This window comes from Papio anubis, chromosome 19, assembly GCF_008728515.1.
Source record: "Papio anubis isolate 15944 chromosome 19, Panubis1.0, whole genome shotgun sequence".
NCBI classification, from domain to species: Eukaryota; Metazoa; Chordata; class Mammalia; order Primates; family Cercopithecidae; genus Papio; species Papio anubis.
This window is the reverse complement of record NC_044994.1, coordinates 13,775,212-13,787,718: the sequence shown is the minus strand read 5'-3', so window position 1 is coordinate 13,787,718 and position 12,507 is coordinate 13,775,212. Positions and strand designations below refer to the sequence as shown.

Sequence of the window (12,507 nt, the reverse complement as noted above, 5' to 3'; positions counted from 1 at the left end):
TTCCTTATCCCATTAACTACTCTTGTTTGTTTTGTTTTGTTTTGTTTTTAGACAAGGTCTATCGCTCTGTTGCCTAGGCTGGAGTGCAATGGCACAATCAGGGCTCACTGCAGCCTTGACCGATCCTCCTGGACTTAAGCGATCCTCCTGCCTCAGCCTTCTCAGTAGCTGGGACCACAAGTGCATGCTACCATGCCCAGCTAATATTTTATTTTTTATTTCGTAGAGAAGAGGTCTTACTATGTTGCCCAGGCTAGTATCCAACCCCTGGGCTCAAGAGATTCCACTGCCGTGGCCTCCCAAAGTGCTGGGTTTACAGGCCCAGAGCCTCCATGCCCAGCCTCTAACTGCTCTTTCTAAATCTCCTTAGCTGGCTCCTCCTTCTCTATGGAGCCAATACACGTCAGAGTGCTTCCCGGCTTGCAGCTGTAGTCCCTTTATGTATACTTTTTCTTTTAACCTGGTAATCTCCTCCAAAACCATAACCTGAATTTATATCTCTAGTCCAGAGTTCACCCCTGCTCAACAGAACTCTTAGATATTGTAAGACAATACTTATCGGCTGGGCATGGTGGCTCACGCCTGTAATCTCAGCACTTTGGGAGGCCGAGATGAGCAGATCACGACGTCAAGAGATTGAGACCATCCTGGTCAACATGGTGAAACCCCATCTCTACTAAAAATACAAAAATTAGCTGGGAAGGGTGGTGCATGCCTGTAGTCCCAGCTACTCGGGAGACTGAGGCAGAAGAATTGCTTGAACCCGGGAGACGGAGGTTGCAGTGAGTGGAGATCGTGCCACTGCACTCCAGCCTGGCAAAAGAACAGGACTCAGTCTCAAAAAAAAGAAGAAGAAAAAAGGACAATATTTATCAAAGTTTAATGTGTGTAGGACTCACCTGGGGAAACTTTATTATTTATTTATTTTTGAGACAAAGTTTCACTCTTGTTGCCCAAGCCGGAGTACAACTGCATGATCTCAGCTCACTGCAACCTCTGCCTCCTGGGTTAAAATGATTCTCCTGCCTAAGTTTCCCAAGTAGATGGAATTACAGGTACATGCCACTGCACCCGGCTAATTTTTTGTATTTTTAGTAGAAATGGGGTTTCACCATGTTAGCTAGGCTGGTCTCGAACTCATGACCTCAGATGATCCATCTGCCTTGGCCTCCCAAAGTGCTGGGATTTCGGGTTTGAGCCACCACGCCTGGCCTGGAAACTTTACAATGAAAATCTGATTCAGTTGTTGGGGGGCCTGAAATTCAGCATTTCTAAAAAGCCTTCAGCTGATGAAGCTGCCCCTACTCTATGCACATCAATTTGAGTAACAAGGCTAAAATGGATATTTGTGTGTTGCCCTCTCAACGTCTATCCCCTTGTCTTTCCAAATGTTCCTAATATTCTTCTGTTGATCCCTGTGGTCCTAAGAAAGCTGACTCTACCCTTTTAATAGTCCATTCCATTACTTGTTCACAGTAGGTTTGGGATCTAAGTTGATCCAGTCGGACCTTTGGAGGGAAAGTTCTTTTCTTTTGGTTATGAATGGAAACGGAGTAACCCCTGGAGCTGTTGGGAACTTCCTTACAACCAGGAGAAGAATCAATCTCAGGACATAGTGTTGTTTATTTCTTGCTTTCTTTGTTCCTTTAGACAGGATCTTGCTCTGTTGCCCAGGCTGGGGTGCAGTGGTGTGATCCTAGCTCACTGCAGCCTTAGGGTCCTGGGAATAAATTGATCCTCTCACCTCAGCCTCCCAAAATGCTGGGATTACAGGGAGCCACTGTGCCTAACCAAGGACAGAGTTTTTAAAAAACTAAAACCTGTGATGGTATCAATGAGCCCCTAGATAATGAATAATGCCTGAATGTTGCTATTTAGAATTAAATAGCCAGCCCTGCAGTGCATGCTGACAGTCTCAGTTACTAGGGAGGCTGAGGCAGGAGAATCACTTGAACTCAGGAGTTCAAGGCCAACCTGGGTAACACAGCAAGACCCTTAAAAATGAAAAAAAATTAAATAAAATTTAAAAATTCAGCTCCTCAGGCCGGGCATGGTGGCTCACGCCTGTAATCCCAGCACTGTGGGAGGCCGAGGCAGGCGGATCATGAGGTCAAGAGATTGAGACAATCCTGGCCACCATGGTGAAACCCTGTCTCTATCAAAAATACAAAAAAATTACCCGGGCATGGTGGTGCATGCCTGTAGTCCCAGCTATTCGGGAGGCTGAGGCAGAAGAATTGCTGAAACTTGGGAGGTGGAGGTTGCAGTGAGCCGAGAGCATGCCTCTGCACTCCAGCCTGGGCGACAGAGCAAGACTCTATCTCAAAAAAAAAAAAAAGAAAAAAGAAAAAAATTCAGCTCCTCAATTTTGGTAATTATATTTCTTTCTTTTTTTTTTTTTTTTTTTTTTGAGAGGGAGTCTCGCTCCATCACCCAGGCTGGAGTGCAGTGGCGCCATCTCAGCTCACCGCAACCTCCACCTCCCAAGTTCCAGCAATTCTCTGGCTTAGCCTCCCAAGTAGCTGGGATTACAGAGGCCTGCCACCTCACCTGGCTAATTTTTGTATTTTTAGTAGAGACGGTGTTTCACCACCTTGGACAAGCTGGTCTTGAATTCCTGACCTTGTGATCCACCCTCCTCAGCCTCCTCAAGTGCTGGGATTACAGGCGTGAGCCACCATGCCCGGCCTAGTAACTACATTTCAAATACTCATATGTGTCTATGGCTACCCTTTTGAACAATGCAGATATATGAATATTTCCATCATCACAGAAAGTGTGATTGGACAGTACTTTTTGAGGACCATATTTTTTTCCTTCTTAGAATTTAATTATTTATTTATTTATTGTCAGATACAAGAATGTAAACTGAAAGCAGGGAATTATGTCTTTTCTGATGACTGCAGCACCTCCAGCATCTAAAATAATGCCTTGTTAATATGCCCTCAATAAATATTTGTGAAATAACTGAATGCCTCAACTGGGCGCAGTGGCTCACACCTGTAATCCCAGCACTTAGGGAGGCTCAGGTGGGCGGATCACCTGAGGTCAGGAGTTTGAGACCAGCCTGGCCAACATGGTGAAACCCTGTCTCTAATAAAAATACAAAAATTAGCTGGGTGTGGTGGCAGGTGTCTGTAATCCCAGCTATTCAGGAGGCTGAGGCAGGAGAATGGCTTGAACCTGGGAGGCAGAGGTTGCACTGAGCCAAGATCATGCCACTGCACTCTAGCCAGGGCAACAATCTCAAAGAAAAAAAAAAATAATAATAATAATGATAACTGAATGCCTCCTCTATTAGGATGGATGCTCCATGAGGAAGGAGACCTGAGTGTATTGTTTTCTGCAGTATCCCCAGTACTGAGCATGGGGTACTCCTCCCTATTATCTTGAAGGCCCTTCCTACTTTGGGCTGATAAAAGAAAATAACTTGTATTTGACGAATCAGAGTTTTTAAACTTTATCAAGTCCAGAGAAACATTAAAATGGGACACATGTCTCATTCATCTATTGAAACTGTTTGTAGCCGGGCCTGGTGGCTCACACCTGTAATCCCAGCACTTTGGGAGGCCAAGATGGGTGGCTCCCTTGAGCTCAGAAGTCCAAGACCAGCCTGGGCAATATGTTGAGACCCCATGTTTCTACTAAAAATCCGAAAAAATAAAATAAAATAACATAGCTGGGCATGGTGATGCACGCCTGTGGTCCCAGCTACTCGGGAGGCTGAGGTGGGTAGAGGCTGCAGTGAGCTGAGATGGTGCCACTGCACTCCAACCTGGGCGACAGAGCCAGACCCTGTCACACACAAAACTGTTCGCTATTATTACAAGTAGTTATAAATTACCTACTAATGCCACACCAGACACTAAACCCCATACTCTGTAGCTTAACAATGCCTAGTCAATCACTATTTATTTCTGTAAGCCAGTGATAATTCTTGAAAAACAACTTTCTATCAGCTCACTCCCTGTCCAGGTGTTTTGCCTTTAAAAACCTGCTTGTAACAAAGGCCAAAAGGAGCTCATATTCAAGTTTACTTGTGTCTGAGTCTTCTGGGCAGCTGTCCTCACTTTGGCTCAAGTAAACTCTTTAAATCACATTTTGTGCTTCAGCCTCTTCCTTTTAGATTGACAGGGGCCTGCCTACTTCTTAAGCTATCCCCTTTCCCCTCGATAGTATAAGAATATTTGGGGCTGGGCGTGGTGGCTCACACCTGTAATCCCAGCCCTTTGGGAGACTGAGGCAGACAGATCACGGGAGGTCAGGAGTTTGAGACCAGCCTGGACAACATGGTGAAACCCTGTCTCTACCAAAAACACAAAAAATTAGCTGCATGTGGTGGCGGGTGCCTGTAGTCCCAGCTACTCGGGAGGCTAAGGCAGAAGAATTGCTTGCACCCAGGAGGTGGAGGTTCCAGTGAGCCAAGATCGCACCACTGCACTCCAGCCTGGGTGACAGAGTGTAACTCCATCTCAAAAAAAAAAAAAAAAAAAGAAAAACAAAAATGGAGTTCTTGCAATTCATCAAGCTTACTCCCTCTCCAGCCTTTCGTACATGTAGTTCTTAATCTGGCTAATGCCTACTCATCGCCTCTCAAGTATGTGGGGCCAGCATTATTATTTGTATGGTAGTGACGTGTCTCCCAGATGGCAAATTGAAGTGTCATCGTCCATTGATTTATCCTAAATTGCTATACTTTTTCCTTATTTTCTAGCTCAAACATTTTTTAGGATTTTTACTTTCTCATAGTATAAAACCATCAAGAGTCCTGAAATAAAGTCAACAAGAGTGGGGCAACAAATAATGCCTTAATTTCCTGCTAGCAGGAGGATTAATCTGAAAGTGAGATTGTCCTGTCCTCTGTGATTTGGCAAAGGTTTTATCTGTTGCAAGCATTTAGACTGGTCACGAGAAAGAAAAGGAACAAGGAAATGGGAAAATAATACATGGAGCAATGCAACCATTCCATTATCAGTTTTCAGAAGTAGATGTCCTACTGATAAGCAAAGGCAGAAAAGTATATACTGCAATTTAGAGTCAGCAAGGAAACAACCAATTTAAACAAGTCCGGGAAATTACATTCATGGTTTTGAGTTCAGCAGGAGAACATGGCCTTGTAATTCTTGCTGTAGGGGGTGTTAAAAAGACCTTCACCACTTATGTAACTATAATGTTGAGCACCATGATGTGTCATCTGGGTTATAGCATTTATTTCTAGCACTGGTACACAGCAAAGTTGAAACAAAGATCTCCCCAGGACCTTCTTGGGAGCTCTCAGGAATGGGGGCCACTCTTTTCACTGAAACCAGTTGGCTGTGAACTTATGTAATTTCTGCTGAGTTGTCAGGAAAGCATATTTGAGAATGAAACTAATGCAGATGAAAGAAGAGCTGGGCATTGTAGAGTGTCCTGCTGACATCATCTGATATCCTCAAGTTTTAGGATGAGCTGAGGTCAGCTGCTCCATCGCTCCTGGTTATGGTAGCAATATATATATTTTTTCTTTTTTTTAATGTTGCTTACATGAGTTTGAGCTGGATTTCAGTCATTTTCTAACTAAAGAGACCTGACTAACATTTTGTTTGGATTATCAAACACTACTTTATTTTTCTAAGTTGAATGTCTTCCTACCATTATCTGAAAAAAATAATTTCTTGGTAGTCTCAGACCCTCTTTGAACTAAAACTTGTGATTCTTTCAATTGTGATCTATTATTCTCTACCAGTTCAACGCTAAGCTTCTCATTGACTAATTGTAAAACTTTTAACATTTAAAAGTATTTATTGGCTGGGCGCGGTGGCTCAAGCCTGTAATCCCAGCACTTTGGGAGGCCGAGATGGGCGGATCGTGAGGTCAGGAGATTGAGACCATCCTGGCTAACTCGGTGAAACCCCGTCTCTACTAAAAAATGTAAAAAACTAGCTGGGTGAGGTGGCGGGCGCCTGTAGTCCCAGCTACTCAGGAGGCTGAGGCAGGAGAATGGTGTAAACCCGGGAGGCAGAGCTTGCAGTGAGCTGAGATCCGGCCACTGCACTCCAGCCCGGGCGACAGAGTGAGACTCTGTCTCAAAAAAAAAAGTATTTATTAATTAATTCATTAATAAAAATGCTTTCGATATAGACATAAGTAATAGTTATATTTCCAAATTACAACAGTTATATTTTTCTTTTTCTTGTTTTACAAATGTTTTAACTTTTATTTTAGGTTTGAGGGTCATGTGAAGGTTTGTTACACAGGTAAACACGTGTCATGGGGGTTTGTGGTACATATTATTTCATCACCCAGGTATTAAACCCAGTACCCAACAGTTATCTTTTTTGCTCCTCTCCCTCCTCCCACTCTTCCTCAAAAAAGTTTAATTTTTTGTTTTTTTTTTTTGAGATGAAGTCTTTGCCCAAGCTGGAGTGCAAGTGGCACAATCTCGGCTCACTGCAACCTCTGCCTCCCGGGTTCAAGCGATTCTCCTGCCTCAGCCTCCTGAGTAGCTGGGATTACAGGTAGGTGCTGCAACGCCTGGTTAATTTTTGCATTTTTAGTAGAGACGGGGTTTCATGATGTTGGTCACGCTTATCTGGAACTCCTGACCTCAGGTGATCTGGCGGCCTTGGCCTCCCAAAGTGCTGGGATTACAGGCGTGAGCCACCGTGCCCGGCCAACTTTAATTCTTTACTCTTTCCTGAAAGAGACTGTAATCTCAAAGATATTTAAATAATAATGGATTATTATTTAATCAGATTATTATTGTCTCAGTAGACAACCAAATTAAATGAACCAAATTCCAAAGCTCATAGATAGAACGCTCTAAAAGAAAACTACCGATAGAAGGAAAAGCAAACATAGTTCAGAGTAAGATTTAATCAATTACACTACAAATTGAGACTACTGGTATTCATGAATCAGAAGTGAAAAATATCCTTCAAAATGATAAAGAATAATGCTCAAGAAAGTTTATTTTTTTCCCGTGAATGCAAACTATTTATTCTTTTCACAGAAACTGATTATATACAGTTTTAGAAAAGAAAATAAGGCCAGCATGGTGGCTCATGCCTGTAATCCCAGCACTTTGGGAGGCCGAGGAGGGTGGATCACCTGAGGTCAGGAGTTCCAGATCAGCCTGACCAACATGGTAGAACCCTGTCTCTACTAAAAATACAAAAAAATTAGCTGAGCATCATGGATGGCACCTATAATCCCAGCTACTCTGGAGGCTGAGGCAGAATCGCTTGAACCAGGGAGACGGAGGTTGCAGTGAGCTGAGATCACGCCACTTCACTCCTACCTGTGTGACAGAGCAAGACTCTATCTCAAAAAAAAAAAGAAAAAAATAAAAGAAAACAGCATAAATTGCATGCATGAATTACATACCGAAAATAAGTACCTATGATTTCTTTCTTTTCTTGTTTTTTTAAGGCCACCTGCTGGGATCCGACACCAGGGTCAGCAGAGAACCAAGCTGCTATGGCCTAGGTCCCTGGCCGAAGGGCTATGATTTCATATGGTCTGATATTTGCACGAATTCCTATGCTCCTGAATGAGGCCAATATAGCACATAGAGTGGAATAGACTACTCAGAAGCACAGGCCTATTTTGTGAGAATTGACTCTTGTAAATATGGTTTGTATGCCAGAATTTGAATTACTAAAAACAAAGTAGTTTATCCAACCAAAAGAAGTCCCACCAGTTGTCTGCCAATCAGAAGATGAAGGGAAACAGAGGTCAGGTCTCCTGATGAATAACCAGCTTTTAACCAGACCAGTAGTTTACTTCTGTTTTTTTTTTCCCCCCCAATTTGAGTAGAGTAGCTAGAGAATCCCCCAATTCTCCCGAGTAGCTGGGATTACAGGCGCACGCCACTACCGCCCGGCTAATTTTTGTGTTTCTAGTAGAGACGGGGTTTCACCATGTTGGTCAGGCTGGTCTCGAACTCCTGACCTCAAATGATCCACCCGCCTCTGCCTCCCAAAGTGCTGGGATTACAGGCGTGAACCACCGCGCCCGGCCCCACCCTCCTTCTTTACATTGGCTCATATGGAAGACCAAAGGCACTTGGATTGTACGTCGCAGACAGAAGCAGCCAAAACCTACATAGCAACCAGTTGCGACAAATTTCCAAGGTAAACCACGACCGCAGGGGGCCTCGGTGGTTTTTAGCTCAAAGCGATGACCCCAGGAAGGACAGGCGGCCGCCGCTAGGGGGCGCCGCCACTTCCCCGCCAGGCGACCACCCGCGGAGGCGCGCGCTCGAGGCCTCCCACCGCGCCTGCGCTGAGGATGGACACTAGCTCGCCTTTCCCCGACGCCCAGCCGTCCGGACCGGGGTGAAAAACTGCGTGACACGCAGCGAGCGTGGCGGCCATCTTCGTCTTCTGGGCACGTCAACTGAGCCGGTTAAGGCTGAAGAGGAGCGTTGCGCAAGCGCACCCAAGACAGTCACAGGTAACTCCCATCTGACGAGCGAGGCGTCGCCGTCGTCGCCGGAAGTTTGGTGTTTGCGCCGCGGGGGAGGCGGCGGCCGCAGCAGTAGCAGCTGAGTGTCTCCTGATACCCGGATGTGAGGCGATCCGCTGGCTCTGGTCTGACCCTCCGCCAGGCGAAAGGAAGGTACGCGAGCGTCCCTGACGGTCCCCGCCGCCTGCGTCCTCACCACCCTTTTGCCAGCCTCTCCAGGGAGCGGACGGTTCTCCCTCTTCCTGTTCCACCCTCGGTGGCGTGTTGCCTCGCACGCCGCTTTCTACTGCTTCGGTCCCAGCTCTTCGCGCCCCTGAGAGGGAGGCGGGAGGCTCTGGGCTCCGAGACGCCGTCGCCTGAGGTAGGCAGCGAACCTGCTCGCGCGGCCGAGCACCACCTGCCGCTGCTTGCTGAGCGGTCGGAGTTCATAAGGGTGGTGACCGCGGACGGGGCAGGGTCGGAGTTCCTAGCACGGCCGCGAGGGCTCCGGGAGCCCCGAGGTGGCGTGCAGCCATTGCTAGCACCGGGGTGGCGCCGGCGCTGGTCCCGCAGGTAGCCCCGAGCCCCGTCTTCGCCCCCAGCGTCTTCTCTTCCCAGCGCTTCCCCCGAGCCAGTCGCTCGCTCTCCCCGCCGCAACTCGCTGACCCGGCCTGAGTCTGGAGGCCTCTGCAGTCTGCGGGGTGCGATGTGGGGTCCTGGTTTTACAGCCTTGAGCTTGGAAGGGGAGCGGGCCCAAGGTCATAGAGTAACTTGGGCTGGAGATGGGGGTCTCGGCACAGGTAGGGCGGCTCTGTAGTAGAAATGAGTGCATGGAGGGCCGCAGTGAAGTTGATAGCGATGGGGAGAGGCGAGCCAAAGAGAATTGGGTCCTCGATTTTTATCACGGTTCAAGATTATTTTAATATGGGGGTTTATTTTGCACAGGCAGAATGGGATAGCAAGTCCAACAATTATAAGACTACCTCCTCTCCCTCCGCCTCTCAATGATGCGTCCGGGGATCCGGCGTGTACTTCATTTCCCGGGGCGATGGGGAAGCAGCAGGGACCGGGGAGAGAGGAAGAAGGAGCTCAAGCTTTGCGATTTGAGAAGTGCTATGAACCATGTTTTCTGTAGTCTTAGCTGCAGTTAGATTCCTTTAAACAGGAATCGCAGCACACAGTATCTAAATATTATTACAAAATGATATCTCAATAAATAACCTTCGCAGGAAACAAAAGCGCTACTTGGTGGCATAAGGTGTGGTTAGTCCCCCCGCCAACCTTTTTTTAAAGAAACTGGATCAAACTTGGATTTCAGTTGAAAACATCCAGGTTGCGGTGAACTATGCTATATTCATTTTGTCTTCCGATCTAGTCCTTAGTTTCTGCTTTACACAGGACGCCAACACTAATAAAGTTTTAAGTTATTATTTTATTTTGAGACGGGGTCTCGCTCTGTCGCCCAGGCTGGATTGCAGTGGTGTAATCACGGCTCACTGCAGCCTTGACCTACCTCCCCGGCCTCAAGCAATGCTCACACCTCCGCCTCCCTGAGTGGCTGCGACTACAGGCGTGCGCCACCATGTTAGGCTAAGTTTTCTGTAGAGACGGAGTTTCGCCATGTTGCCCAGACTGGTCTCGAACTCCTGGGCTCAAGTGATAACCTGGACCTCCAGAAGTGCTGGGATTACAGGCCTGAGCCACTGTGCCTGGTGTGTGTGTGTGTGTTTTTTTAATTGGAAAGCAAGAAATCTAATCAATGGAATTAGACATGGGAGTAGGATGAGAAGTGCTTTAAAAAGTGCTTAATTTGGAAGCCGCAAATTGAAGCGTAGAGCATGTGAGGAAATGAGGAAACTAGGACTGTAATAGAGCCACTTTTTCCCTCTTAGGCAGAATGCGGAATACGACTGTTGGGTCAGATGTGTGACTTTGGAAGCACAATTCCAAAATTTGTCCTGGCTTATGCGATAGAACTCTTTTGTCATTGCTAACTGTGGAAAATACGCTATTGTTTTACCTTTCTCAATCAATATTATAATCCTGTAGTGAACAAGTAGTTGTTTTTTTTTTGAGATGGAGTCTCACTCTGTCGCCTGGGCTGGACGGCAGTAGTGAGATCTCGGCTCACTGCAATCTCCGCCTCCTGGGTTCAAGCGATTCTCCTGCCTCAGCCTCCCGAGTAGCTGGGATTACAGACAGGTGCCACCACGCCCGGCTAATTTTTTTTATTTTTAGTACAGCTAGGGTTTCACCGTGTTGGCCAGGCTGGTCTCGAATTTCTGACCTCAGGTGATCCGCCTGCCTCGGCCTCCCAAAGTTCTGGGATTACAGGCGTGAGCCACCATGCCTGGCCAAGTAATTTTTTAAATGTCCGTCCCATACAAGGTGCTGGCATTTAAATTGATGAATTGTGCTTCACAGAATAACTAAAAAAATACCCTAATTAATTAATGCCATTAACTTCTTTTGCCAAATAGTCCTTTTTAGCTTGGTAATTTATTATGCAGAGCTGATTGTATTTATTCTGTTAATGAAGGTGACCAGCGCTGCACAGTTCAGAATAATGGATTGTTTTTGTAATAGTTGAATACTTTTTCATGACTTTTTTTTTTTTTTTTTTGAGATGGAGTCTCACTCTGTTACCCAGGCTGGAGTGCAGTGGCGCGATCTCGGCTCACTGCAAGCTCCGCCTCCCGGGTTCACACCATTCTCCTGCCTCAGCCTCCCGAGTAGCTGGGACTACAGGCGCCCGCCACCACGCCTGGCTAATTTTTTGTATTTTTTAGTAGAGACGGGGTTTCACCGTGTTAGCCAGGATGGTCTCGATCTCCTGACCTTGTGATCCACCTGCCTCGGCCTCCCAAAGTGCTGGGATTACAGGCGTGAGCCACCGCGCCGGCCTACTTTTTCATGACTTTTATTGGCAGATTTTTGTTCCACATAGAGTTCTTGGAATACCTTCTATTGAAGGTGATTAAAATTTAGGTACTAGAAACCAACTCCAGTAAAATTGTTACTGTAGATAATTAAGGACTGTATTACCCCTTTTGTAACCCAGACTTTCATATTTTTCTGTGGATCATTCAATGGAAATTCTTTGGTTCTGTTTTTTCTGTGTAAGTTCTGTATTACAGCTGTATTATAATACTGTAGTTACTTGGCCGGGTGCGGTGGCTCATGCCTGTAATCCTAGCACTTTGGGAGGCCAAGGCGGGTGGATCACAAGGTCAGGAGTTCAAGACCAGCCTGACCGACATGGTGAAACCCCCACCTCTACTAAAAATACAAAAATTAGAAGGGCGTGGTGTCAGGGGCTTGTAATCCCAGTTACTAGGGAGGCCAAGGTAGGAGAATCATTTGAACCCGGGAAGTGAAGCTTGCAGTGAGCCAAGATTGCGCCACTGCACTCCAGCCTGAGTGACAGAGCAAGACTCCGTCTCAGGAAAAAAAAAATACTGTAGTTACTTTTGGCAAATAAGAGCATTCTGTTAACCCAGCCATCATGTCTTGTCTTTTCCTCAGGGGAAGGGGCATATACATCTTATGCTTGATTGCATTACAATGCTTAAAGGAAGACATATCCTATGCTCTCTTCAGCTTCCTTTAAACATTTGTGGCAGCATATGTAAGATTCACACAAAAACTCAGGGTAAATTAAAAGGAGGTAATAAATACTACTTTAATGTAGTGATTCTCAAACATTTTGGTCTTAGGATCCCCTTAACACTTAAAAATTATGGGACTCCAAGTAGCTTTTGCTTATATGAGTTTATATCTATTGATAGTTACTGTATTAGGAATTAATTTTGTATATATTCATATGAAATAATTAAACTACAGCTTAATATAAATAACATTTTAATTTTAATTAACTTTTTTTTTTTTGAGACGGAGTCTTGCTCTGTCACCCAGGCTGGAGTGCAGTGGCCGGATCTCAGCTCACTGCAAGCTCCTCCTCTCGTTCACTTAATTCTCCTGCCTCCTCAGCCTCACTCAGTAGTTGGGACTACAGGCACCGGGCCACTACTCATTGTTTTTGTATTTTTTAGTAGAGACGTTTCACTGTATTAGCCAGGA

General features: G+C 45.9%; 1 protein-coding gene across 8 annotated transcripts in view; it reads left to right on the top strand.

Annotated features, from left to right (window-relative positions):
* The first annotated feature begins 8,248 nt into the window (after positions 1 to 8,248).
* ESCO1 (establishment of sister chromatid cohesion N-acetyltransferase 1) overlaps positions 8,249 to 12,507 on the top strand; it is a 72,675-nt gene continuing 68,416 nt past the window's right edge. For 4 of the 8 annotated variants that reach the window (XM_021929848.2, XM_021929849.2, XM_009192498.4 and 1 more), the window contains exon 1: positions 8,250 to 8,601. The gene's annotated coding sequence lies outside the window, so the exon portion shown is untranslated. Of the gene's footprint in view, positions 8,810 to 12,507 lie in introns of all 8 variants that reach the window. The other 4 variants (XM_021929847.2, XM_009192499.4, XR_640295.4 and 1 more) reach the window with 3 other exon arrangements.